Here is a 26784-nt window from a genome sequence, read left to right on the forward strand (position 1 = left end):
TTTTGTTTCCAACCACATCTGGGTGGAGGAAATACAATTTGGTTGGAGCAAAGGAAGGATAACGGAGGGGGAGCATGAAGCATTGTGTAACTTATATTAACGAAAGACTTGTACTTTCCGAAGAGGAAAATATATCTTCTGTAATAGCTCAATCCTCTTTTTTTTTTCTTTTTCTTTTCTTTTTTTCGTAGCTGGCTAGTTATACTGTAGAGGAAAGAAAAAAAAAATGTGAAACCACCAAATTTCCCACACAAGGCATTAGCCTCAGTCAACCTTAGCCATATTGCTAACCTCCTATATATCTTGCTTCCTTTGTGAGGATTGATTCTTTACTTGTGATATCACGATAATTTCTAAACTTATAATAAGATAGCATGACGGCAGTCTAAAGAATGAATAGATAATATAGCATAAGGAAGCTCTAAATGGAATGATTTTTCAGGGTTTCCTGGGAGATGTCAGCACTAGGTCTTTAAAATAGCATTTTATAATGTCAAAAAAGAGGTGTTTTTTTCCCCCCACACTAGTTTTGTCATAGAGTGGCATTAAAAAACAAATTAAAAATGTATGCCGAGCTCGAAAATACTTTTGAATAGCAATTATGTCACTTAGGTGTACCTGCCCATCCATCTGCTTGTCAGAAACCAAACAATGTATTCTTTCAAAGACTTGTCTTTGGATTTCTGCCTCAGGTGCTTACGAAATAATCACTGACGTTTGAGGATGCGTGCGTTATTTAGGTAATGAAGATGTTAACTCGAAACAATTCTTCCTGCTAAAACAGTTCATGACGATTTTGACACAACTGAGGTTTTGTTACCATTGGTTTCTATAAATTTAATCCGCATCTACGGTTCATTGTTTGGTTTTCCTATACCATGGAGATACTGGGCATGTTATCAGAATTATCAGAATAAACGACTAGAAATCTAAATCAACATCTGCACCCTAAATGACTCAGTGGGATGACACACGACTCGAAATATTTCTTAATATTAGAAACCCAGCAAAGGAGACATCAAATTTGTCAGCAGAACTGCAGAGATGACTCTATCAATAACCCATGGCACTTTTGTATTCCCCATCTGAGGCTATTATACAGCTTTGGATGATAGCCCACTTCAACTTCATCATATGATCCGCTGGGACAGAAACTCATAACTGGCTTTCAACACAGAGCCTTCATATAAAAGGTAATAACCACAGCCAGGCAGTATAGAGAGGGATTATAGGAATGCAGCAGTGTGACCGAAGTTGGGGGAAAAGCAGTTGGACATAAACCTGACAAAAACAGGCCCAGAAGGACGACTTCTTAAATGTTAAAAGCAAAAAAGAAATGGGCATCTTTGAAACACATGCTTTGGAGAGTTTGAAAATGGCGTTCTTTGAGGAGCTCTGGCGACTCGTGTTGAAATGACCTGTACGATTCCCACACGCCTCCCCAAACACACACACACATGCACGATCACCGGGGATGAGAGGAAAAGTTCTCCTCCGACTGTGCCACCGGCCTGGTCACTGGGTCCATCCACTGTTTCTAAATACACAATTTACGAGACCCACCTCTCAGCATTACATTTCGTTGCCTTCGGGATCTCTCCAGAGAAGCTCCATGCAGTGGTTAAGTCCTTGTTGGCTCAGTGGCTTGTACCAGTCATGAGGGCTGATGGTTAAATTGCAGGAATTTTGTGAGCTAGTTACTAAGTACAGATATCACCAAACAATAAGATATGCAAACTTACAATTAAATACACTATACCCAAACAAAGGCAAGGTGCAAAAATCCTCACTGCTTAATGTTTTAAACCCATTTTGCTATTAAGTATGCTCTTGGAGCTTCTGATAAATATCTTATGTGTTTTGGGGATTGACTGAAATGACACCCCAGAGTTTATGACTATCAACTTAGGGACCAAAACAATAGCACTTGTGAGTCACTGGCTCTACTCTGCGACAATAAGGGGTGAAAATGTGTCTATGCCCATAGAACCACTCTATGACCTAATCCATACATCACTGCCCTTGGGGAACGATGTAAGGAACCACCTACATGAGGCACAGACCACAGGAATCAGCCAGGCGTGCAGATGACCACTGGCTGTATTTTCAAAGAAAGTAATTATTGACGAAACCAGATGGAATTCACGTGAAACAGAAATGAAGGCTTGCTTCAATACCAAGTAGACACCCAAATGTTAAGCTTGCAGAATTTAATAAGCCGGCTTTAATTAAAAGCTAAAGGGTAGCTTTCTCAGGAGTTGATAAATAGTTTGAATTAGTCTTAGTAGATTGACAGTATTAAAAATGGCCTGGAGACTTTGGTAGCATCTCTAGTCCTTAGAAAGATAAATGTTTATTTATCCAAGCACTGTGTGATATTTTGAAATATCACAAGAACAGAAAGTACATTTGGCATTTTTGCTAGTCTAGTCTATGATTCAACAATCATAGTAAATTACTTTCTTATGTTTGATAACTTTGTTTTCACTACAGTTATATTCACATAGTTCACGTTAATAACCATTGTGATTATTAAAATATATATTAGCCCTTTGCCATCTGTAAATACACAAGTCAAATGACTACCGGCCATCATTAAGAAGAAATGTAAAGTTGAATGTGAAACCATAGTACTCGGATTTGTAATACACTTTTTGCAGAATTTAAAAAAAAAATCATAATTGTTTACCAAACTAGACTACAAAAGTATTTAAGACAATACTAGGGCTAGAAACAGTTTTTCTGTTTATATGATTTTCATGTCGCTTGTATTTTAAGTGCACCACAAAAGATATATTCTTGTGACATTTAAATAAAACATTGTATCTATAGTGTTTGCTACAAAGTTATTACCTCCGAACTGAAAAATGACAGCAATTTAAAGCATGCTTTCTGCTAGACCTAATGCTTTGTATAAGTAATCACGAGGTAAAAAAAAAAAAATTGGCTATAAAGGTAGGTAGTGACAATTATTGCCTGAATGTTCACACATTGTTCTTTTGTTTAAATAAGCCGTGCTCCTCCCTTACTTGAAAAACAAACTGGCTACATGACTAATGATATGCTACACACACACACACACACACACACATACACACACACACACGCACACTAAATTTTAAAAGCATTTCGTTCAAAATGCAAATTTCAGGATATGATAATCCTTTGTGAACTTCAGATTAGAACAATAAAGGAGCAGTCAATCCTTCCTGAGTTCTATGCGGAATGTATGTTTCTGGTTCGTTGGTCAGTTTTTTCACTTCTACTGGGATGTGTCTTATTCACATTTCAAGATAACACAAAAATATTTGAGAACGAATGAAAATAATTACTTAGGCAGGAAAGCTAATATGAAAATAGGTATGAAATACTTGTTTCCTTTGTTCACTTTTTTTTTATTTGAGAGAGAGAGAGAAAGTGAATGAGCAGGGCAGAGGGGAAAAGGGAGAGAGAGAGAAAGAGAGAGAGAGAGAGAGAGAGAGAGAGAAACTTAAGCAGGCTCAATGCTCAGTGCAGAACCCCATGTGGGGCTCAATCCCATGACCCTGGGATCATGACCTGAGCCAAAATCAAGTCTGACTCTCAACAAACTAAGCCACCCAGGCGTTTCTCTGTTCTTCACTTTTGTGGAAAAAAGACTTTAATTGAAATAAATAACTTCCTATCAATCTCTCAGGTTGAGTTCAGTGGATATTCCTGGTATGTCTATCCCATATTCTCTACCTCACAGCCCTAGGTGAAAGCTGGCTGAGAGCCAAGAACTATCCCTCCCTTCCATTGTCTCACCAGCCTTTTCAGGAAAGCAATTAAATACTTATTTTTAAGAATCTCATATCAATACTGTAGCCGTAGAAAGAAGAGATAATTCTATCTGAAATCAAATTTTAAATATTTTCAGATAAGTTACATGGTAAGAATTTATATTGGTCTCCCAATAGAAGTAATGTTTTTCCATAATTAAAATGTGGATCTGTTCAAGATCCTCTTTTCCAGAGAAAAGTGTCTGAAATTGGGGAGACCATTAAGAGCAGAAACCTCCCCAAAGCTAAAATAACAAATAATGAAGATAATGACAAATGTGTATTAAATTGCAAATTCCTGGACAGGCCATCCAATTTATTTTCCCTGTAAGATGTTAATCTGTTTAATTCACATGCAAGAGACATGTAAATTGGTGACTCTGTTTTCTATATCATAGTTAAGAGAGAGGCTAGGTAAGAAAAAATAATAGATAAAAATAATGGCTGTTTCAGCAAAATCAGAGTGAATTTGCCAAATTCTGTCGGGCCTGGCTTGGAGCGGTGGTCACAAAGGAACTCAGGAGTTTAATAAGAGCACTGTTTATTTATTTCATCCCAACAGCACGAGACATGGTGTAGGAACCGAGGGAAGAGGGTTTGATAAACTTCCACCTTCCTTTCTGTCTTGTGCGGTTTCACTGGAAATCACATTAGGAACAAATGTAGATAGGTCTCTCTCTCTCTCTCTCTCTCACTCTCTCTCTCTCTCTCTCTGTGGGAAAAGTCGATGGTTTAAATTCTGTGGTTACACAAAGTAAGAAAGATTCATTTCATAATCTACTGGCTTCGAATAACTTTGAAATTCCAAGTGTTTCTCAAGTGTGACCATCCGGCCCTGGGGGCTGAGGACAAAGCTGAAGCCAGAAGGCGCGTCCAAGTTCAGCCGGTGCCCACAGACCACGGGCCGCGGGTCTGCTCCACCAGCCCCCTCGCCTGTGCTCACGTTGTTGGATTTGTAGCGTTAAATAAGTATTTTCTTTTCTATGATCTTCTAAAGCGCCATATGTATTTCAGTATGTATAATTGTGCTTAAATCCACAATTTGTCTGATTACAAATTGGTGCAGACCACTCAATATTCCTGGATGCTCAAATAAATAGCTGCATAAAATCTGCCTCTTTTGTTATGCTACCAAAAAAAGAAACAAATCAGTCACACATATCCTGAAAATACCAGTAACGCAAGAAAAATGGAGGATATTTGTTCATTTGTGTGTTCGATCAGAGGAAGGAAACTAAAAAAGAATTTACATCTATATTAACAAACATCTGTTGGGTAGCAAAGAAAAATGTGTGTGATTTTTTTCTGTAAAAAAAAAATTTTAATGTTTTGTTTATTTTTGAGATGGAGAGAGAGACACAGCACGAGCAGCAGAGGGAGAGAGAGAGAGACAGAGGGAGACACAGAATCTGAAGCAGGCTCCAGGCTCCGAGCTGTCGGCACAGAGCCTGACGAGGGGCTCTTACCCATGAACCATGAGATCATTTACCTGAGTCAAAGTCTGACGCTTAACCAACTGAGCCACCCAGGCGCCCAATGTCTTTTTTTATTGAAAATATTTTTCTAGCTATTGGGGATTTTCCATTTATGTATAACATTAAATCATAACAAACCAATAAATAGTCCCATTCACTAAATGAGTAAGACACTTCAAAGTAGAATATTTTATTCTAATGTCTATATTTTCTTTTTTTTCAAGATTGGCCTTTACAAATCCACGTTGAATTGTGAATATCTATATAGCAAAAATAGTTTTTTAAAGTTTTTTTAATGTTTATGTATTTTTGAGAGAGAGAGAGAGAGAGAGAGTGAGCGGGAAAGGGGCAGAGAGACAGGGAGACACAGAATCCGAAGCAGGTTCCAGGCTCCAAGCTGTCAGCACAGAGCCCGACGTGGGGCTCAATCTCACGGACTGTGAGATCATGACCTGAGCCGAAGTCGGATGCTTCACCGACTGAGCCACCCAGGTGCCCCAACAAAAATACTTTCGATTAGAGATCAATATGCAAAAAAGGAAGTGAGACATTAAATGCATGTAAGCATCCATTCTACCAGTGCCAAGAGAAAACTACGTCTTTCTTAAAACAAATTATGATAGCTAACTGGTCAATGTCAAATAACACAAATCCTGCAAAACTATTTCTCATCTTGTGATCTTCTCAAGAACATTTTCCTATTTATCTGCCACTCCTTGTAACAATCGCACATAGAAATTCAGTTCACGATTATATATTTAGATGCTTAGAAATAATGGCAAACCAATAGTAGGGCACGCACCACATTCTTATCTTGTCCTCCTAAATACCCGTTCCTACTAAAAAGAACCAGGAATCCTTGTAAGAAAGATCAGTTCCAGAGCTCACACACACACACACACACACACACACACACACACAAATTCAAGAGGAGATTTGTATCTGTCAGAGAACACAAATGTGTTCAAAGGATGTGCAATTGTGAAATTGACACCCCAACCTAACTTGACCACATCTCCTAAGTTTGAGCATGCAAATATGTAAGAAGATTCTGCCATAACCTGTGGATAAAAGAATCCATGTGTCCATGTTGATATCAAGAGTTTGATAGCTGGATAAGAAAGGGAATATTAATAGAGTTTCAAATTATCTTCTTATAAAACACTTGTTTAATTACAAGGGAGAAACAGAGTAACTTCTCAGCGAAGGTGCCTCATAGAAACCACCTTCAACAAACCGTCAAAATGACACCAACAAGTACCAGAACAAAAGGACATCTCCTGTGACAAGTGCACGGCTCCATGCCTCCACTATTCCTGCTAAGAAGCTTAACGGAAATCCAGTCACGAGAGCGCATCTGAGAAACCGGAGCGGAGTGACGTTCTACTTTTTTATTTTTTTTAATGCTTATTTCTTTTTGAGAGACAGAGACAGAGCATAGCAGGGGAGGGGCAGAGAGAGAGAGAGGGAGACACAGAATTGGAAGCAGGCTCCAGGCTCTGAGCTGTCAGCACAGAGCCCGACGCGAGGCTCGAACTCACGAACTGTGGGATCGTGACCTGAGCCGAAGTCAGATGCTTGACTGACTGAGCCACCCAGGTGCCCCTGGAGTGACATTCTAAAAAGTGGCTGACCTCTAATTTTGAAGATGTCAAGGTCATGAGGTCAAGGAACGGCCAAAGAGTCTTCCAATCTGAGGGAGCCTGAAAAGCAATGGCAAGTAAATGCAGAATTTGATTCTGAACTTGTTCCTTTGCTAAGAAAGACATGGTGGTAAAATTGGTTAAACTTGAATGAGACATGAGGATTAGGTGTCACATCAATGTTAATTTCCTAATGGCGATGGTTGACCTATGCTCGTTTAAGAAAATGCCCTGGTTTGTAGGATATATGCAATAAATTGGTTGAGAGTGACAGGGCATCAACGGGCAAATTACTCTCCAACTGTTCAGGGAAATTTTGTTTTTGTAGTGAAGGTTCGCTTTTCTGTAGTTTCTTGTTTGTTTCAAAATTTAAAAATCATTTAAAAATTTGAATAATGATTTGGTACGACTAGTATATACCAGCAGTATACATTCAATGACAAAAAACAACAACAACAACAACAAGCATTCAATTCCTCATCCTCTAAAACCTAATGGGAAAAAAAGCAATAAAAATATATGCTACAGAGAAAGATAAGGAAAGTAGCATTATTTTCAGATGAGATTTAAAACATCTCTGGAAAACTGAAAAATGATAGAAGGGTACCCACTGCAACACGGGTCACTGCTAAGCTCGTTGGTGGAGCCCTGGACATAGACGTTCGGAAAGCCCTGGGACTCGGAAATCCCAGCTACAAATTCGTATTAAAACAGACACCCAACATCAACAAAACTTTAGGCCGCAAACTCATTTAAATGGAAAGTCTGGACGTTAAGCAGCCACACAAATTTCTAGTCCAACATACAAAATCAAAGAACATTTCCTAAAAAAAAAAAAAAAATAGAAATAAATATTGGACATGAAAGCCCTTCGCGTTCTGGATTTAGGGATCACACGTCGGAATGGCTGCATTCTCACAAAGTGCTCTGAAAGGGTGATCGTCAAGTGCTTACAGAACTCACAAGCAGCTCATCATCCAGTCTTCAGTAGGAAACGTCAGATCCACAGCGCCAGAGCTTTGAGCCAAGCATCCAACAGGAGATAAAGGGATAAATCAACAAAACAAGTAAACAAGTAAGTGGATTCATAGATAAATTCAGGAATTGAAGGAAAACACCCACTATTCACAGACTACAGGATAGCATGATAAACAAACACCAAAAATAAGCAAAGATACCTAGAGATTAAAAACATGATGGCCAAAATTGTCTTGGATTTTTAGCTTAGATTGGATTAAAATACTGAAAAACATGTCCCATAACCTTAGAAGAGAGAGAGATCAATAAAAAAAAAAAAAGTACCAGGACATAGAAAACCAATCTCCAACAATGTCTATAAGAAATAAATAAGTAGCAACAACAAAATAAAATAAGAATAAGAGGAAAGGACATGAAGGATCTGTCTAAACCAAAAAAGAAAACAAAAAACAAACAAAAAAAAACACTTTAGCTCCCATTGTCATAAAACCTAGAGCAAAGGGAAAATTCTAGAAGCTTTCAGAAAGAAAACAGTACAAAAGCAATGAATGTAACCAATGACCAAAAAAGACGTGGGTCCGGTCAGATGGGAGTCAACTTTTGCACCAGCAGGAAGTCGTGCTAAACCACAGCCAATGCACTCCCCCATTTTCATGAGGAAAAATGTAACCAACCTACAACTGTGAGCTCAGCCACACTACCGAACTAATGTCAGTGTAGACTACACGCTTTCAGGCATACATACGTGAAGTTCTTAACACGTGTCATTTCTAAGGAAGTTCAGTGAGGATAGGGTAAAGCAAAATCAAAGATAACGATGGCAAAGAGGAAAATACTGGCCCCCAGGCACAGTTGAATAAACATCAGAAATGCAGGGAGAAGGAGTTTAAGGATAACAATGCAGTAGGAGAACTCACAGGGGGAAAAAAAAAAAAAATAGTCCTTGGGAGAAGAAAACAGCAAGTATTGCAGAAAAAATAATTGCAAAAGAAAAAAGTATAATGCGATAAGAGCACACGACTCACCCCTGCGGCCAATGATACTGACAATAAAACAGACTGTGGGTGTTTTGAATTTTAGTTCCAAGAGTCTACCTGTGGCCAAATCATAAAATCAATCGTGGTTTCGTAAGAAAATGTAGATAGCGTTCACTGTGGCATCACAGAACCACACGTGGAAACAAGTAAAGCGGAAGGTTCCAGTCAGGGGCAAGAGCTGGCACACTTAGCAGTTTGTTGTACACAACCAAGAGAGCTAGGTGCACAGGTACGGGTGATATATCATGAGGTCCAAAGTTGCAACGTATCGTTTAAAATCACGATCAACACAGGAGCCATAACCGGAGATACTGACATCGCGCATCGTTAGGTTTACATCGTAAGTTTCTAACAGGCTAATCACTTACCGTTTCTTCTGTCTCTAGCATATGAGGAAGTCTAGCAAGAAGTCAAAATACAGATATTTAAAGATGGATGTTATTTAGACCTGTGGAGTTTTCCAGAAGACACATGAACACCACTAAGTTTTTACAATGTGATCGCTTCTCGAACGACGGGGGGTTGTAAAGAAAGTACGTTTTCTTTTCTTGGTGGGCTGTTTGTCCTTGTTTTTTGGTGTGTACAGGGACTTGTGGATCCCAGAATCCTGGCTTCGGACGTGTGTCAAAAGCACAATATTTGGAAAGATTTAGCAGTTAATCTCTGGAGAGTTTCCTCATACCAGTCACATGAAAGAGACGGTAATACTCTGGGTTTTGCCATTTTCATGTGGCACAATCTATGACCTTATATACGCTGTCCGTGTCATATGCAATTAATGTTGATTTTAGAGCAATGATTTATTTCCTGTATCCTTTGAGATCGGAAACCTGTCTGAAGATTATAAGAGTGGTAAAAGGCCTATTGCATCATGCGGGTGTTCAAAGTCGGCTCCTGGAGTAGGCAATTAAGGCTTATCTCCAATCCTCAAACCATCTTTAAAGAGGCAAGCTGTAAATGTGCCAAAACTCTGCAAAACGTAGCACAAATGTAACGCAGCATTGCAGTTTGATCGCTGAGAACTAGGAATGCCCCTTGCCTGCAGGAACTCTATGCGGGTAAACAATGTTTATCCCCCATTCCAGTACGGAAGTTTAAAAATTTAGACTCCTTTTCCGCATTGCACACAGCACACAGTCGCACGGCAATACGAATCCTGCCGAAAGGAGCCAGCTGCCATACAGACATCAATAGCGTGGGGTTACATTAGAAAATTAAAATATCTTCTAAAAAGTGAGCTCGAGGATCACTTAGTTATTCAAGGCTAATCTCTATCCCCGATCAACTTCAAAGGCCCCGAAACGAGAGGCACATTTTCCAGAAGAGAGTCAACGAGGTAGGGCAAGCATGTCTCGGGGGGGGTGGACGGGAGAGAAGGGGCGAGCCTGAATTATTTCTGTAGCCTTCTGGCCTGAGGGTTGTCCCGATTTGTAGTGTTAAAAATTAGAAATCCACGCCAGATCACAGCAGGCTTTTAGTTTTCTAAACACGTCTCAGGATCAACAGTGCATGGGTCTCGCTACAACATCTGGATGCAATCTCAGTCAGTCTCCATATACAACTGTTTTGTCTTCTTAAGCCCCCAGTGGAAGCTCTCCCAGAATGGTGAACGCTCAGGTCGGATAAACCAAACCTGACAGAGTCATATCATGTGTTATAATGAAACAGGATTCGGTGGTCACCTAGAGACCACAGATTTATTTCTCCGAGGAGGGTCCTCCGGGAGGCTGGATGTCCAAGATCAAGGCACCGGTGATTCAGGGTGTGGTGAGAACCCTCTTCCTGCCTCGTAAATGGTGCCTCCTCACAGGGATGAGGGAACTCTGTGGAGTCTCCTTTCTAACGGTTAGGATTTCAATAAATCTGTGAGGGCGTCTCGTGCATCAACATGTCTACAAAGCCTTGCTTGTTGCCAGGCACCCCAAAAAGTTTCAAGGAATACATTTTAGAGAAAATGAAATTCTAAAACTGTGTGATGGGAATATGATGACTCAGTTAAGACAATTCATTGTTGCATGCCTTTGAGGGGGAAACTTTAATTTTTTTTAAAGTTTATTTATTTTTGAGAGAGAGAGAGAGAGAGAGAGCACAAGTGGGAAAGGGGCAGAGAGAGAGGGAGACACAGAATCCGAAGCAGGCTCCCGGCTCTGAGCTGTCAGCACAGAGCCCGACGCGGGGCTCGAACTCACAGAGTGTGAGATCATGACCTGGGCCGAAGGCAGACGCCCAACCGACTGAGCCACCGAGGCGCCCCGAGGGGGAGAAGTTAAACTGTTCTTAAACCCCACAAAGTTCACGTATGTCTTTGCCTATGACATTTTAATTGTTAGAATTTTTAGTAATTGAAGAGATATTCTTTAAATGCTAAGTTGCCTTTTTTCTCTGTTAAAATGACATTACGCTGAACACATCTATGCTTTCAAATAGTTAAACCAAAGCTGATGTAAATGACTTGATTTAAGAATAATCGATCTGGAGCTGGCTTCTGTTGGATCACAAAAGCTAATTGTTAAATTTTTAAGAATTTTGGGAGAGCCAGATTTTAAAACATTGAGAGCTTAAAATTGGCTACGGGCAATCACTGTCAGGCTTCCTCCTCACCCCCAAACCATGCCAGTTATTAAACATCTACCGGCACACCTCTGAATAAATTTTGGTTTAACAGAAATATCTAACTATAAAGGAAGTTAAACTTTGCAAGATCCACATCCATCATGCATTCAACAAAAGATGAGCCCGAGGCAAGACTCTGAAAATGGATCTGTATTTGCATTTCTTCCTTTCCTTTGTGTCAGCCCAATTAGGGCAAAACAAGTATTTGTAGGTTTAATAGATCCTAAATGAATTTTTAAATACCAATAATATCAATAAAATACACTAGATTATTTAATCTGCATTTTCTCTTCGCCTCCTATAAAGCCCTACAGTTTAGCAACATCCCAAAGTGATTTGGGGGTGCCTGTGTGGCTCAGTCAGTTGGGGATCTGACTCTTGATTACAGCTTAGGTCATGGTCCCAGAGTCGTGGGACAGAGTACTGAGTCGGGCTCCATGCTGAGTGTGGAGCCTGCTCTCTCTCTCTCTCTCTCTCTCTCTCTTTCTCTCCCTCTGCACCTCTCCCCCACTCGTGCTCTCTCTCTCTAAAATAAAAACAAACAAAAAAAACGAAGTGATTTGAACTTCACTCCTCTCTCCTCCTCTTGAGTTTTGTAGCCTTGGTGAATTTGGTGGTTTTCCACACTTGCTCTCAATTTTCCAAGCTCTTCCAGAATAAGAACTTACGTGCTCATCCTTTCTCCCCTCTCCTTCCTGCCTTCCAGTAACACTTGCATTTGATCTGGCCACATACTCAAATCTCAAATCACCATGGGATATACAATTGTCCGTACAGTGGTTCAAGCACATACGAGGGACCTGTACTTCCAGACGTACCGAATCAGAAATATTCCGAGTCAGACCCAGTGGTCTGTCATGTAACGAGCCTTCCAGAAGGCTCTGACGCATCCCAAAGTTGAGACCCAGAGCTTTCTACTGTACAATTTGTAAGAACAGCGATTACACCCATTGCCCTACAGAGTGCCTGAAATACAACAAGCATAGAGTAAAAGATATTTTTGGATGAACGCATTAACTAATCCTCTAAAAAATCTCGGTTCTAAAATACTCTGCACACACACAAAGAAATCTGCAAATTGCTGTTATGCCCCTGAGACCACTCTCCCCAGAAAGGCTTGCCTTTCAGTATCACATGCATTGATTCCTTTTCAAGTCCTCATTTCCTCTGAAAAGGTATTGGGAAAACCAGTCAATGCTGAGCAAAGTGCTTCAGGATGCTGGCTTCAAAGCGCGCAGAGTGGAGGGGAGCACAGCGATGTTATTTTCACACTGATCCTCTTAGAAAAAAGCACATTTCAGCTTCGATGGTTGGTCTTCTTTTCGGAGCCCTGCAGCAGATTTTTTTTTCTTAAAGAAAGATGGAAAAGCAGTAGAAGGAATTGAGACTGGGATCCAGACTGTAAGAGCGAGGGAGAAAAAAAAAAATCAAAAGGTTGATATGAAAGAAGAGCTCTCTAACAGCAGCTTTCAGCTTAGATGTCTCCCGAACAGCTTCCACTTGGAGGCCAGCATGCCACAGGTGCGCCCACATGGGCAGGTAAGAGAAAGAAAGACTGCCAGGCTGCAGTGAATTCTGGGCCGTCGTGCGTTCACCCCAAGGTGCCCTTCTGCATCTGGTGTGTACCTCCCTGCGCACAAGTGGTTAGCTGGTGCTTTTCAAGAACATGAAAGATCTCACAGAACCAAAGGGCTGTAAGATGTGGAACAAGCCTAACAAGGCCGCCTCGGCAATGGTTAGTAAGAACGCCTTCAGGAAGGCTTTTGTGTTTACCGAAAGAAATGGATAAATACCTTGTGTTTTCATGATTCGTCACTGGGCGTTATAGGGAGTTACCAGAATTGTTCCAAACTAGAAATGAGAGAAAAAAAAAAAATCTTAACACCAGGGGGGAATGGAAAGATCAGTGAATTCACCCAATATGATGATGTTAATGGAAATAACAGGGATGGTGGGTTACGGCAGCCTGGTGGGTTATGGCAGGATATAGGTATATTTCCAAGAGACAAAGGCAAAACCAAATTTTGATTTCCTAGTTCACATTGTGAAGGCCAGCTAAAGACTTAATATCACAAATGGGTCTTTGTCACTTCAGTTTGTAAATGGTTGTGTCTGCATAGATTTTAAAACGTAAATGACTATGGCTATAATAATAAATGAAAACTAAATTCTTTTTCAAAATAAAAAAAAAATTGTCCTCTAATCTACTGACTAGGAATTGTTCATGTAGTTCAATCTTGAAAGAATTCATCTTTAATTCCAGCAAGGAAGACGGATGGTTATTGGAAAATGATGCACATCCCTTGGAGGAATATCCTGGAAAATTCAATGGTTCCATAAGAGCGTGTTTGGAATTTGAAAATATGTCACAATAAAACTATTTGACTCAATAGTTTTGACTCAATAGTCCTCAACTGAGGACTCTCAGCCCTCAACATGGTGGCTTTTCCAATGAAATTGTTCCTGTAATTTGGTGAGTAGCAAAGGGTCATAGGAGGTAACTCTTATCATTTCCTTTGGAAAAGTTTTGCCCAAAATAATAATTGTCATTATAACTTCACTTGAAAATTTATTTTCAAAAAATTGGACCTCTTTTTCTTCATTTCTTATCCCTGCAGTTTTATTTTAATGCACATTCTTTCTGAACAGATATATCAACATTTCTTAAGAAAGCATTATATGTAGAGGGGAAAATACAATTACAAATAAGTCCTTAAGATGGCACCAAGCTAATGAAATCGACTACTACCAAATGGAGCCATTATTTGGATAACATATGACATAATTTAAGTGATATTGTTTGTCTTACCTCAAAATATTATTACAGGAAACCCTAAGAGACTAAAAGATTTTGCATAACAACCGGAAGAACCCAACTAGAAATAATTAGCTCTTCAACAAATATCTCAGGTCTATTATTAAACAGGGTTATTTGAAAGGGTTTTATTGTCTCCTCAAAGGAGCATAAACTATAACTCCTTACGTCATGGTTCCCTGCTCTTCAGTTTGCTAATGTTGTAAACATCCAAAAAAAAATAAAAGAGTTTATGCAGCTGTCTCCCCAAGAAACCTTGGGCAAAGCCACATCGATTTGAGAACACACAGAGCCTGCTTGTGTTCTATGTTCAGCAACCCCACAAAATCAATGTGTACACTCTCCTCATGATCTCAGTCTAGAAATACAGTAATTCTAATGAACACTGATGTATTTTACTTACTTTCTTTCTCCTAGTTTTCTTTTTTTAATTTTTTTTAATGTTTCTTTTTGATAGGGAGAGAGACAGAGTGTGAGCGGAGGAAGGGCCGAGAGAGGGGAAGACACAGTCTGAAGGAGGCTCCAGGCTCTGAGCTGTCAGCACAGAGCCCAACGCGGGCTCAAACTCATGGACCACAAGATCACGACCTGAGCCGAAGTCGGACTCCTAACTGACTGAGCCGCCCAGGCGCCCCTACTTTCTCCTGGTTTTCTAACGTGGAGCTACTTTGTCTTTGCCACGAGTGGTAATACGTGAACAAAATTATAATAATATATTACTCCTGTTGATGACATCGTATAATGTGCCCTACACACTATTATTCTATCACCATGAGAAACAAACTAGAGTCGCAATTCCTGAAGTGAACGAAGTGTCCGAGAGGGCAAAGCTTTAAGCATCGATTCCATTTAAATGTTTCTTCTCAGCGAAAAGACTCGAGGTGGTTTTCTCTCTCCATGTCCTGTGATACCTATGCACACTCGCAAATGAACCGGCTTACTTGGAAAGGAAAAATGAAACTATGTAAGTGTAAAGCATAAAAGAAGACACCCTCCATTGTCACCACGTTCCGTTGGGCCCGTATTCGGACAATCGTGAAGAATTCCCCGGGCCCACACCCTGTCGCTCAGGCCCTTCGTTTCAGTAAGTGCCTGTGTCTTTCTTCACGCCTGCAGAGACCAGAATAACCCTGGATTACGAGCAAACCCTCCAGATAATCGTCCCATCATTCTTTTTGCTCTATGTGCTTGTTCTTTACATAAAGGTAAATGGCCAACAGATCATTTTTCAAGAATGAGTAAATGCCACTAAGAGAAGTAGACCCAAAAGGAGGATCTGCTATACCGAAACACATTTCATACTTTTTCAAGAGTTCAAGCCATATTTATCTACCTGAGGATGCCTCCACAGTCCCAGGTCACACAGCATAGCATGATGAGATGGCTGTGACACTACTACACCCACACTTATCCGTGATTCTTTCATCTGATCTCCCACAGTTAAATCTGCCTAGAATATCATCATGTGGAATTACATTTTGTTTCGAGTTACTAGGACTTTTAACTATTAAATTAATTTTGAATCACATTTTCCAAATAGTCTCAGTGAGGGGAATTTTGAGCGGCCCTTTATCAGGTAAATTAAACAACAGCTTGCATACATAGCCCAGTTATACATGCTCACCCATAAATATGAAACATACCCTGCTTAGAATTAATTGACGACAAATAAACGGCGTGGCCGTACTTCCATATCCATTCTCTGCACGGCCAAATCCCTTCAAAAATGGAAACCTTCAAAAGGTCTTCGATTTAAATGATGGGCAATTCCAAGCAATGTTTCTACTCTCTTCTCATTTTTCTAAATCACCTGACTTAAACATGAATAAAACATCAACTACACGCTGATCAAATCATCTGTTGTGAGGTCAACAATCATGCAGTTGAATTTATTAGTCCGTGATCTGAATTATCAAACCACCATTAAAACGGAAATGATACCTGAGTCCATTTGTGGTCCTGGTTTTTACGAGCTGCCATAATGCATCAGGGTCACTGTCATTTGAGCCCAGCCTTTTCCTTCCCAAATTACCACTAAGAGCGCGTTGTGGGTGCCAGTACCCATCTGTAATTTACTTTATGATTTTTGAAATGTGGTAAACCAGACCCGTAGACAGAAATTCTCAAGCAAGGAAAAGAATTTAAGTGGCACGGTAAAGGTACCTTTACTAGGGAAGAAACAAATATATATATATATATATATATATATATATATATATATATATGTTTTAAATCTTGATCACAGTCTTGCGTTCATTCATTTGGCAAAACAATTTTGATGAATATAACAAATCCCAGTCTATGGAGCACAGACTGTGTGCCAGCACATACTAGAACATTTTAATTTTTTCTTTACCACATCCATGCAAGAGAGGAAACACTACTATTTTACAAAACAGGAAGTCAACGTGTGTAAGAGAGGTTAAATTGGTTATTGCCAAATAGCCATTGGCAGCCAGAACGGGCACTGGACTCCGAGTCCAAACTACAAAGGTGGTTGTGGTTTTCTAATAAGGCTGTCATCACAGAACATGACCGACTGGGTGACTTAAATTTATCTTCTCACATGTCTGGAGACCGGAAGTCAAAGATCAAGATGCTGGGAGGGTTGGCTGGTTTCTCCTGAAGTTCTCTCCTTGGTTGGCAGGTGGACACCTTCTTGCTGGGTCCTTACGTGGCCTTTCCTCTGTGTGTGAACATCCCTGGTGTCTATACCTGCTTTCAGAACTGGTATTATGAAAATACCAATCGTATTGACTCAGGGCCCCACGTTTATGATCTCCTGTAACCTTAATTACCTCTCTAAAGGCCCTCTCTCCAAATACAGTCACCCTGAGGGACAGGACTTCAACATACAAACTTGGGGTTTTGGAAAGGATGAGGATACAATTCAGGTCATACGGTGCTCTTCCCATGGGGCACAAGCTCTAATAAAGGAGAAGATTGCTTCCTGGTGTTCCACACCGAACACTGCGCTGGGAGCGTCAGATACATAATGCACGAAACGGAGCCTCTGCCATCCAAATGATCTAAGTGCACCAGAGCAGAATGCATGCAGATAATAATGTGGACAAAATGCTGGGACTGCCCTGGCCTGAAGCAACTTCTCATCATCTCGAAGGGGTCAGTCTTGTGCTAATGTCCCGAAACAGGCCCTTCTAACATTTGGGGTGTTTGGATAGACTTGGAAATCATGTGCTTATGCTGAAGACTGTATTTACTTAGCCGACTTATTGGGTTGCTATCATGGCTTAGCATGACATCTTCTTCCGATCACTCCCACAGTTGGCACTGACACGAACGTGGGTTAGGGAGATGCTGTAGGAGATGGGTATTTGTGGCAAAAGTTGAGCGATCAGCCCTCTGGACTGTCTTGTCCAGACAGTCTAAGCTGGTACATTTTCCATGCCACGCTATGCGTTATCAAAGGTCCCTGCTGGCTTTCACTGGTTGAGTCTCCAAGGCCGACCTGAATAGCTTTAATGTTCCCCCAAGCTTGGACAAACTTTAGACAGCTTTCTTCCTGATAGAGGCCCTTTACCCCCTTTTTTCTTAGACCATTTACTTTAGAAATAGAATTGCATTTTATAATTGCAAATGATTTCCGTGCCACTTTGAAATATACGTGTCTCCTTAAAAGTATCTTACCGGTGTCGCGACATAAGGAATGTCTTTCTCAAGGACCTGAGAACCATCTCTTTGATATAGAAACATCTCAGGAACGTGGTGCCTCTCTGTCTCCTAGCCTCTGTGGGAGGGTAGGGGCCTAACTTCAGTGGGTGTCTTGGTCCAAGTTTTAAAACTACCTCCGGTTTAAAGATTCAGGAAAGCTTATTTTCCTTTACTAAAGTCAATTAGGAAACATGGGTGGCCCATGATCATCCCCACCCCAGTCTTGAAAATTCCCCCAACTTTTGTTTCAGGAGAATTGAGTTTAATCTCTCTCCCCTATTGCTATGGGTAAATAGTCTCCTTTGTCTGTTTAACTTTATCTCATGCAATTTTTACTTGGCAAGGCTAACAGGCTGCTCAAGGCCTGAGACACGCTTAGTTGACTTTTCCCTCCAATCGACATCCTAAGAGAGGAGGGATGACTCTACAGTGTGCTGCTTTGAGTACTGGAAGGATCTCTACACTAGCATGAGAAAAAATCATTTCTACTACTTTCCATCACTGCCTGAAACATAGTCAATGCTTCCCTGCACTGGCTTTTCTCATTATTGTTGACCCTCACGTTTTCTTTCTCGTAAACCACTGTTTCCATGACAATTCATAGTTCTCTTAACTCATCTCAACAGCAAAAAATAAGGAAGCTTATGGGAGCAGGCGGAAGGGGGTCTATGGGAGCCTAGAATAGTCAGCCTTCGATCTGAGAAATAACATACGGAAAGTTAATGTCTGAAGTAGCGGGGAATGTTCGGACAACTACCGGTAGATAATTTAGGGGGACCTCCCTTCCCCCACCCATTATCCTCCTTAACCATAAGAACAACCTTCTCCGTATTTCTCGAAACAAAACTATTACAAGTTTGTTGTGCAACATCACTGAAGTGATGGAAACTTAGAAGAGCAAACCATTCATTGCACTGCTTGGCACAAGTGGTTTCACACCTGTTATCTTACTTTGCCCTCGCAAGTACCCGGTGGACCTTGCACACGAAGAAACTGTAGCTTACAGCTCACACACTAATTCTAAGACAGAGCTAGGATTCTAACAAGTGCCTGCTGGGCGCCGCAGTTCACGGTGGTGCACGACGCCATGCTGCCTCTTTCTCCTCCCTCCTTCCCCCACCACCACCGGGAAGAGTTTCCACATCAGTGTCTCATAACATTGGTTCTAACAGCAATGCTGTGAGACAGGCTATTGCCATCTCCATGGTTATACACATCAGTTAAAGATCAGAGAAGCTGCATCATTTCCCAAAAGTCACAAATGTCAAAAATTGAAAGTACATTCATCAGACTCCAACCCAAGTTTGAGACATAGCTTAAAAAAGGTTTATCATGATTGGGCACAACAACAAAGAGAACCTGAGTCATGGGCAGGTTAATCTGGAAATAAAGTTCTCAGTGATGCCTTTCAAATAAAAATAGCAAATTATATAGAAAAAATATGTAACTGAGCCTTATCATTTTCCTGTAATAATGACTTATTTATTTTAAAATATAGTCAATATTTTCATACCAAGCAAGAGAAAATAATCATGGTAAAGGGATGATTTATTTTTTCCCATAAAATTTTTAATGTTTATTTATGTTTGAAAGAGAGAGAAGCAGCACAAGCAGGGGAGGGGCAGAGACAAAGGGAGACACAGAATCCACAGAAAGCAGGCTCCAGGCTCCGAGCTGTCAGCACAGAGCCCGGGTGGGGCTCAAACTCATGAACCGTGAGATTGTGACCTGAGCCAAAGTCGGTGCTCAACCGACTGAGCCACTCAGGCGCCGCTAAAGGGATGATTTCTCTATTGTTTCTGCTTTTAATGCTCATTCATTTTCCTCCCAAAGTTATTTGAATCTCCCTTGCTCGGAAACAAAGATCTTGCCCTATCAGTTGAAATGTCATAACTCAAATTAGGAAATTTGTTTTAGAAAACATAAAACAATTTTTATGCAGTTAGAGCCCATTAGTTGCATAAACAACAAAATATGTAATGCTGGAAATACACGTATATAAACATGAGTTATTACGTGCTCCAGACCTATTTTGACTCTGGGCACCGAAGGATAGCACAGAAAGATGGAACACATTGCACTCAAACAAGAACGGGAAACAGAGTAAAGAGATGGCCGAAATCTCAAGAGTTCAATTCATTATTCCCATCAGCAGAGTAATGTTGGGCAGTACTGTTCATCATTTTTCCATAGTGGCCCCTTCTGTCCTCTGTCTCCCCTCCAGTTCTCCAACCGAGTCCGATGATTTGCCTAACCTCATGTCCAAGGTTCGCCTACTCTCAGATGCCTCTGGTGAGATTCCTGAAGCTGCTGTTCCCTCATTTCACATTTGGCATGCAATCCGCTCTGACTCTTGTCCCTGCCGTCCTGCTGAAATTGTATTTGCCTTGCCAAATCTTGTGGTCAGGTCTTTGTTGATAGAGCACAGAACGTCCAGTCATTGTTTATGCTTGGTCACGCCTCCTTATGCTTGGACACGCTTCTCTGTCTGCTTTGCGGGGTGACATCTTTCGACTTTCTTCTCCTTTACCTCTTTCCCAGGATGCTTGGAGCTCTTCCTCATGACCCGTGCATGACACGTTGCTCTATCCTCTTTTCTATGTTCAGCCCCGAGAAAAATCTTAGTAAGTCCCCTTTCTTCATGCCACCCAGATGTGATGATGTTTTCATTTTAGTTTGCGATTTCTTCCATGGGTTCCAGGCTTCCGTATCTCCCCCTCTCCTATATATGATCTCCTCACGTATGTCAGGCCGGCCACTTCCATCTAATACAACCAAACGTATTGCTCAGTCCCTCTGCCCCATTGCAGATTAGCTTGGTCTGTATCCATTGGAATTCTTTTCTAATATACTGGGCTGAATTACGGAAATTGAGAAGTTGCAAACTAACTTGTCAAAAATTCTGTACAGTCAGGTTTCCCTCTACAACTGACGGCCTGCCAGCCAGACAGACATGCACAAAGCTTACGTTGGGAGGGGCATTACATGAGGCGTGCCCAGGCATGGCTCACGACAAAGGATGGGCACATGGCTTTCCGCACTGGTGTGACAGCTTCGTCACCATGGCAGAGGACACTGATTCTAAGGGTGGGCATTTTCCTGTTCAGGTCAGCATGACAAATGATCCTCTAGGCCTTCTAAAGCTTTTGCCAGCTGCCTAATGCCAATTACTAAATCCCTGTATGCCTAAACCAGCCAGAATGCTTCGGTCATCTGCAACCGAATCCTAGCCGGAATGGTCTCAGAACGCATTCTTCTTCTCTGCCTCCTCACCCTTCCATGTGGACGTCACTCCTATGTTTCTTCCACGTCCCCGGCCGATCCATCGGGACTCCCTCAAAACACCGGTACTCTTACCATACCGGTCCCGACTCCCATCTTGCTGCTTCCAGTCCTGACACTTTACACCCTGCTGCTTGATATTAGATGGCCAACCAGATTGGTCTTTTAAAAACGTAAATCATATTACATCACTTCCCGGCTCATGTGGTCCTATGCACCCATCCTGAGTGAAATCCGATCTTAACCCAATGTGTCATGCTCCAGAAGATGTGGCCCACCTACCTGTCTGACCTCACTGAAGGTTACCACTGTGCCCTAATTTTCTGTCACCCACATACACCCTGCTTGGTCTTATGGCAAAAATTTTCGTTGCTGTGAAACACCTCTGGATCGGTTTTAGATGGCTTGCAAATTTGAATCATTTGGGTCTCTGCCCAGAAAGACTCTCACAGCCTCCTATTTTAAATGGCAACTCCTATCTCTCCTCCCTCCATCTATGACTTTATTCCGCCTCATTTCTTCATCTGTCACTAAGGGAAGTTCATAGTTTTGTACTTGCTTATTTGTCTACGTCCCGTCTGCTTCCACTTGGAACATCAACACCACTAACAGCGTGAATTTTGTCTCTTGTGCCCAACACCTTGCCTTCGACACATAGAACAGTTCTCAGCTTGGGGAGCCTGGGCGGCTCAGTAGGTTAAGCGTCCCACTTTGGCTCAGGTCATGATCTCACAGCTTGTGAGTTTGAGCCCTGTGTCGGGCTCTGTGCTGACAGCTCAGAGCCTGGAGCCTGCTTCCGATTCTGTGCCTCCTTCTCTCTCTGCTCCTCCCCCACCCAAACTCTGCCTCTCTCCTTCTCTCAAAAATAAACATTAAAAAAAAATTTAAGAAAAGAACAGTCTCAGCTTACAGGAAGATTTCAATGACTAAAAGAGCAAAGGAATGAATGATGATTTTTAGTGGTCTGAAAAGAACGTATATAATTACTTCCAGAAAGAAAAGCCTGCATCAACCTTTCTCTGACTTGACAAGTAGCTTCTAAACTTCATAGTAATTCATGAAAAGTCATGTTAGTTTCTACCTCACCACATGTAGAAGGAGACTATTCAGACGATGGTTCATAAACTGTAGCAATACTTGTGTGTGTATGTGTGTGTGTGTGTGTGTGGCAAAAGGAATAGAATAAGAACCAAGACATGTAACATTTAGATGCCAGGCCCTTAAAAAAAACTTGTAAAACACTCTACAACAAAGAAGAAACCAAGGAATGGAGAAGAGTGCTTTCACACTCTGAAAGCAAGATTAAATATATTTCATGTGCTTCCAACACGAAGGTTACAGAGTAATGAGGGGCAAGACGACCCCCAAACAGTGAAGGTTGAAAATGGATTTCTGACACGTGAACATCCTTGAAAGTCCTGTAGACGGTGAATGCTGGATGGATCGTAAAATAAAATAGAACGTGTCTCTTTGCATGTGTACTGACTGCTCTCAGTATTGGCGGCCCCATCTTCGAATGATTTACACTAGCGACTTTTGTAAAAGATTTCTCTACAACAGAAATGTTCCTCGTATAATCCCCACATGCAGCAAAGTGGGTTGTATAAAACCCTCCTCCTCTTTTGCTTCTATTCTCTTTCATCGGTTGGCCATTTTTGTCCATGATCATTGCTTTGTGTTTCTTTGTCTTCTAACTTTGTCATGGTTTCAGGGGCCAGCCTGAAAACTCGTAGAAACCATAGCCAATAAAATAGAAGCTTGGATAAGATTTCAAAACAACATCTTTCCAATTTTGATAATAATAAGGTATTTTGTGTGCATTACCGTTTATAATTTTCTAAACGCTATTAACATAAACAATCTCGTTTAAAGCCTCGTTACTACCCTCTCATAGAGTAACTAAGACAGATATTATCATTTCTACATGATGGAAACAAAAACTTAGTCACTGAAAGATGTAATCCTTGTTGTTTTAGAAAACAAGTCTTTGAGCGTATGCGAACCTATCAATCCTTTACTCGCTCACACAGGGGCTTTTATTTTTCTTTCAACCTTTATTTCAAAATATGAAATTTAAGTTAATGTTAATCTAAGTGTTTCTTTAGGTAAAGAAAGGCTTCTTTAGCAAAGAAAGCAGAATAATTTATTTCAGAACAAACCATTTCTTTTTCAAAATGCATGGAATCTTTTTTATAGCATTATCGTGGAATACTTGATATACACAAAATGCACGTATTTATGACATACAATTTTATGAATTCGGACATAAACATACATCCATGATACCATCGCCGTAATCAAGAAATGTATAGATCAAACTTTCTGTGAAAATATATTTTTAAACTTTAGCCACAAGCCCGTTGGCCTAGTAAGGGCTTAACAAGGCAATGTTGAAAGAATAACGAATCAATAAAAGTTCTACATTTTGGTATCCATATAATCTGCCAGGTATTCTGCCAAACTCAGTAAATTTACGTCTTCACCCCAAGCTATCCAGCCATCCTTCTCTCCTCCCATGGCCAACTCCTGTTAAAATATTGCCTTGATTTCAATCCACTTGCCCAGTTTATATCCCACATGGGGCTCACATGCTCCTTCTTTTGCTAGTTCGTTAGCTAGGGAGCAGATAATGCTCTGAAGAGCCATATACAAGCTTAGGTTTTTGGGGAAGCCCTAGGAATTAAGGTCAAGCAAAACTCACACACAGAGATTTCCTTCTCTTCATCCGCCTGAGAGTTTCTTAGAATAAAATGTATTCTAAAGGAGATTGTTCTGAGAGGCTCGTGTCAGCGGAGACTTTTTCAGACTTGGCTTATCCATAGATCGTGAACCACATGCCTTCCAAAACAGTCAAAGGTTGGCAGGTCAGGCTGACACAAGGACATCTCTGGCCCAGAAGATTGTATCGATGCTCTCTCGTTGAAATACTGCTCCACTCAGTAGTCAAATGCGGCTCCTCTGTCCACTGTGCAATTTCCATATTGCAATTACGAGAGGCTAGAAAAGTTTCCACCCATTTCCAGCTAGAGCTGTACTTTTGAAGTGTTCTTTCCCTGCCCAACAGTGAGCCAACCCCATAGCCTTCAGGGCACTCTTTTTAATCAGGTTCTTTCCTCAGTGCTGTAGGGGAAATTAAATAGGATGGCCATTAATTAGGGTGGCAGCTAGGCACATTCCCTCAGATGTCATCACCAGGACCTAAGTCTCCATGACAGGTCTACAGCTGAAAAGAAGAGCTAGGCTCTGCTTTTTTTAACACATGCGTGCGCGCGCGCACGCACACACACACACACACACACACAATCTTCATCTTCTATATAATTATGATGAAGCATTTTCTTACACCTTTTGGTAGGCTGGGGAGGAATGGAATATTTTAGGATCCCTTATAGCTATAGTTAAGAAAGCCCCTCTGGGTACCTCTCTAACCTCCTCCCTCTAACTCTAGACTCCCATGTGTCAAGATTCAGAATAGTTTTTTTTTAATTATTATTATTATTATTATTATTATTTCTGAAACAGTTCTTTAACACTGTACATGCTGCCAGTGAGTTTGGTGAAGGAGAGCTTTTTTTAGATTTTGGAAGCTGACTATGGAGTCCATTGTTCTCCCGACTTGATATTTCCTAGAAGTAACCGAGGGACTGGCCCTATCTCATTTCTTGCCCAAGCTTCCACGTGCCTGTTGAAATCTCTTGCTTTGCAGGGCTGGACTTGACTTTTCACTGACTCTCGAGCCATGACTTCCTCTAGAAAATAGGACACATTACATCTATTATAAACCAGAGGCTAAATGGGCACATCATCCAAAAAAGTCCCTTTGAGAATAAAAGAATGTAATACTTACCGAAATCACATGATCTAGTTATAACCGCCCTGAGACATTCCTCAGATCAAAATTGCACACGAAACAAATATGCCAGATTATGAAATTAAACAATAAGGTGATTTTTATTTTTCTGACACTTCATACTCCCTTTGCATAAATCATAACTAAATGTGTAAGATGTAACACAGCGTAGAAAATTAGAGTACTATGAAAATAAGCACTTTCTATGATTTGTGAGAGCCATAATAATGGACTATTCTGCAACCAAGTTTCACAAAATTTGGTGCGATTTTTGGTAGCTATCAGTGGAAACGGGAGAAAATCAGCAAAGCCATAAGATTAGGCAGCACAACCTGTATGTGATACCTATACTGAAAGCTTAAAATTAAGGCCTAATATTTTGTGTGCTTTGACATCTGGGGAAAACTGGGAAAGCCTCCAATGGCCTAACCACACCTTTCACTGCTCTTTTTCTGCTCCCACAGTTAAGGTCCGCTACCCAACCCTCATCATGAAGACTAACTCAAGACTCATGGGAGTCTTGAATTACCTTCAGGAGCAGGTTGGCTTCCCTGCCAACCCAGAGAATTATTAAAACAAGACAATATTAACCAACCAGGGGCCACCTCACCCTCCTGTTATGACCAAGTTTGCCTCCCATAGCTCCTGATGGCTTACTCTGTGCCTGAATGCGGCCTCTGTGTGACCCTACATGCCATGTGATGCCTCCTCTTTCAGGCTGGGAGCGTATGTGACCAACAAACTGTTGTCAGTCTCATCTGTTCAGGGTCATTGTCATGTGCTCAGTCATCCCCTTAACCCTAGGGTAAGTATCCTTCCTTCACCAAAAGGGTAAAGAGGATGCGACCAAAACATATACAGATCCATATGTGCTTGTAAATTTCTATTTCACATATTGTTCTTGCAAACATATTTTTCTCCTTTAAAGGAGAAATCTAAAGATCAAAATTTAGAACTTGTTATTAGTTTATGATGCTCTCCTTTGTTCCTAATTTGGATTACACCCCACAAAATATTTCTTCCCTGTGAAAATTTTGATCCCCTCCTTAACAAGAACTAACATTGTCTCAACATGCACTCCAGCCAAAAGGACCAACCAATACTCTTAAGAATTTCATGATGGATTACATGGTAAGAGATTCAGGAGAACTGTTCTGTTCTAAAAATAATTGAGCCTACTTGTAATGACTGATAGGCAGGTAATTTGCAGTGAGTGTTTTACAGAGCTTTTGTTTAAGCAATTCCTGGCAATAAAAGTTGTCTTACCATTGAATCATGAACTTCATCCTTAGTTCTGTGTGGTACGAACTAATCTAGGGTAAAATGCAAGTAGTCAGGCAGACAAGAATGAGTCTGAGTGCTTTGAAGTATGCCAAAAAATCCCTGTTGTACAAACAGTTCTTCCTTGTGCTGACTTAATGCTTGAAATTCCCGCCATTGTGTCCGATTCTTTTTGAATGATTCATTCAGAAAATCTTTGATAAAAGAAATATATTACTCGGTGTGTTTTTTAAAATGTGCAATTTCAAAGCTAAGTGCAGCATTCCCAGGGAAAGTGATTGAAGATAGAAGCATTTAATGTCAGTCACAAAAAATGATAGGAAAAGGCACCTAGCACT

At 40.8% G+C, this 26784-nt stretch overlaps 1 long non-coding RNA gene across 2 annotated transcripts; it reads right to left on the reverse strand.

The window, feature by feature from the left end:
- On the reverse strand, nt 1-26784 carry LOC132665136 (uncharacterized). Of its 2 annotated transcripts, none has more exons than XR_009603994.3 (4): nt 26432-26784; nt 24021-24435; nt 1564-1663; nt 1-204 (listed from the first exon to the last, which is right to left on the reverse strand). It is a non-coding gene; the product is annotated as an uncharacterized LOC132665136 (long non-coding RNA). The 2 variants fall into 2 exon arrangements; XR_009603995.3 differs by having other exon boundaries at nt 24017-24435.

The sequence above is a fragment of the Panthera onca genome, chromosome D3 (assembly GCF_046562875.1).
Source record: "Panthera onca isolate mPanOnc1 chromosome D3, mPanOnc1 haplotype 2, whole genome shotgun sequence".
NCBI lineage: Eukaryota > Metazoa > Chordata > Mammalia > Carnivora > Felidae > Panthera > Panthera onca.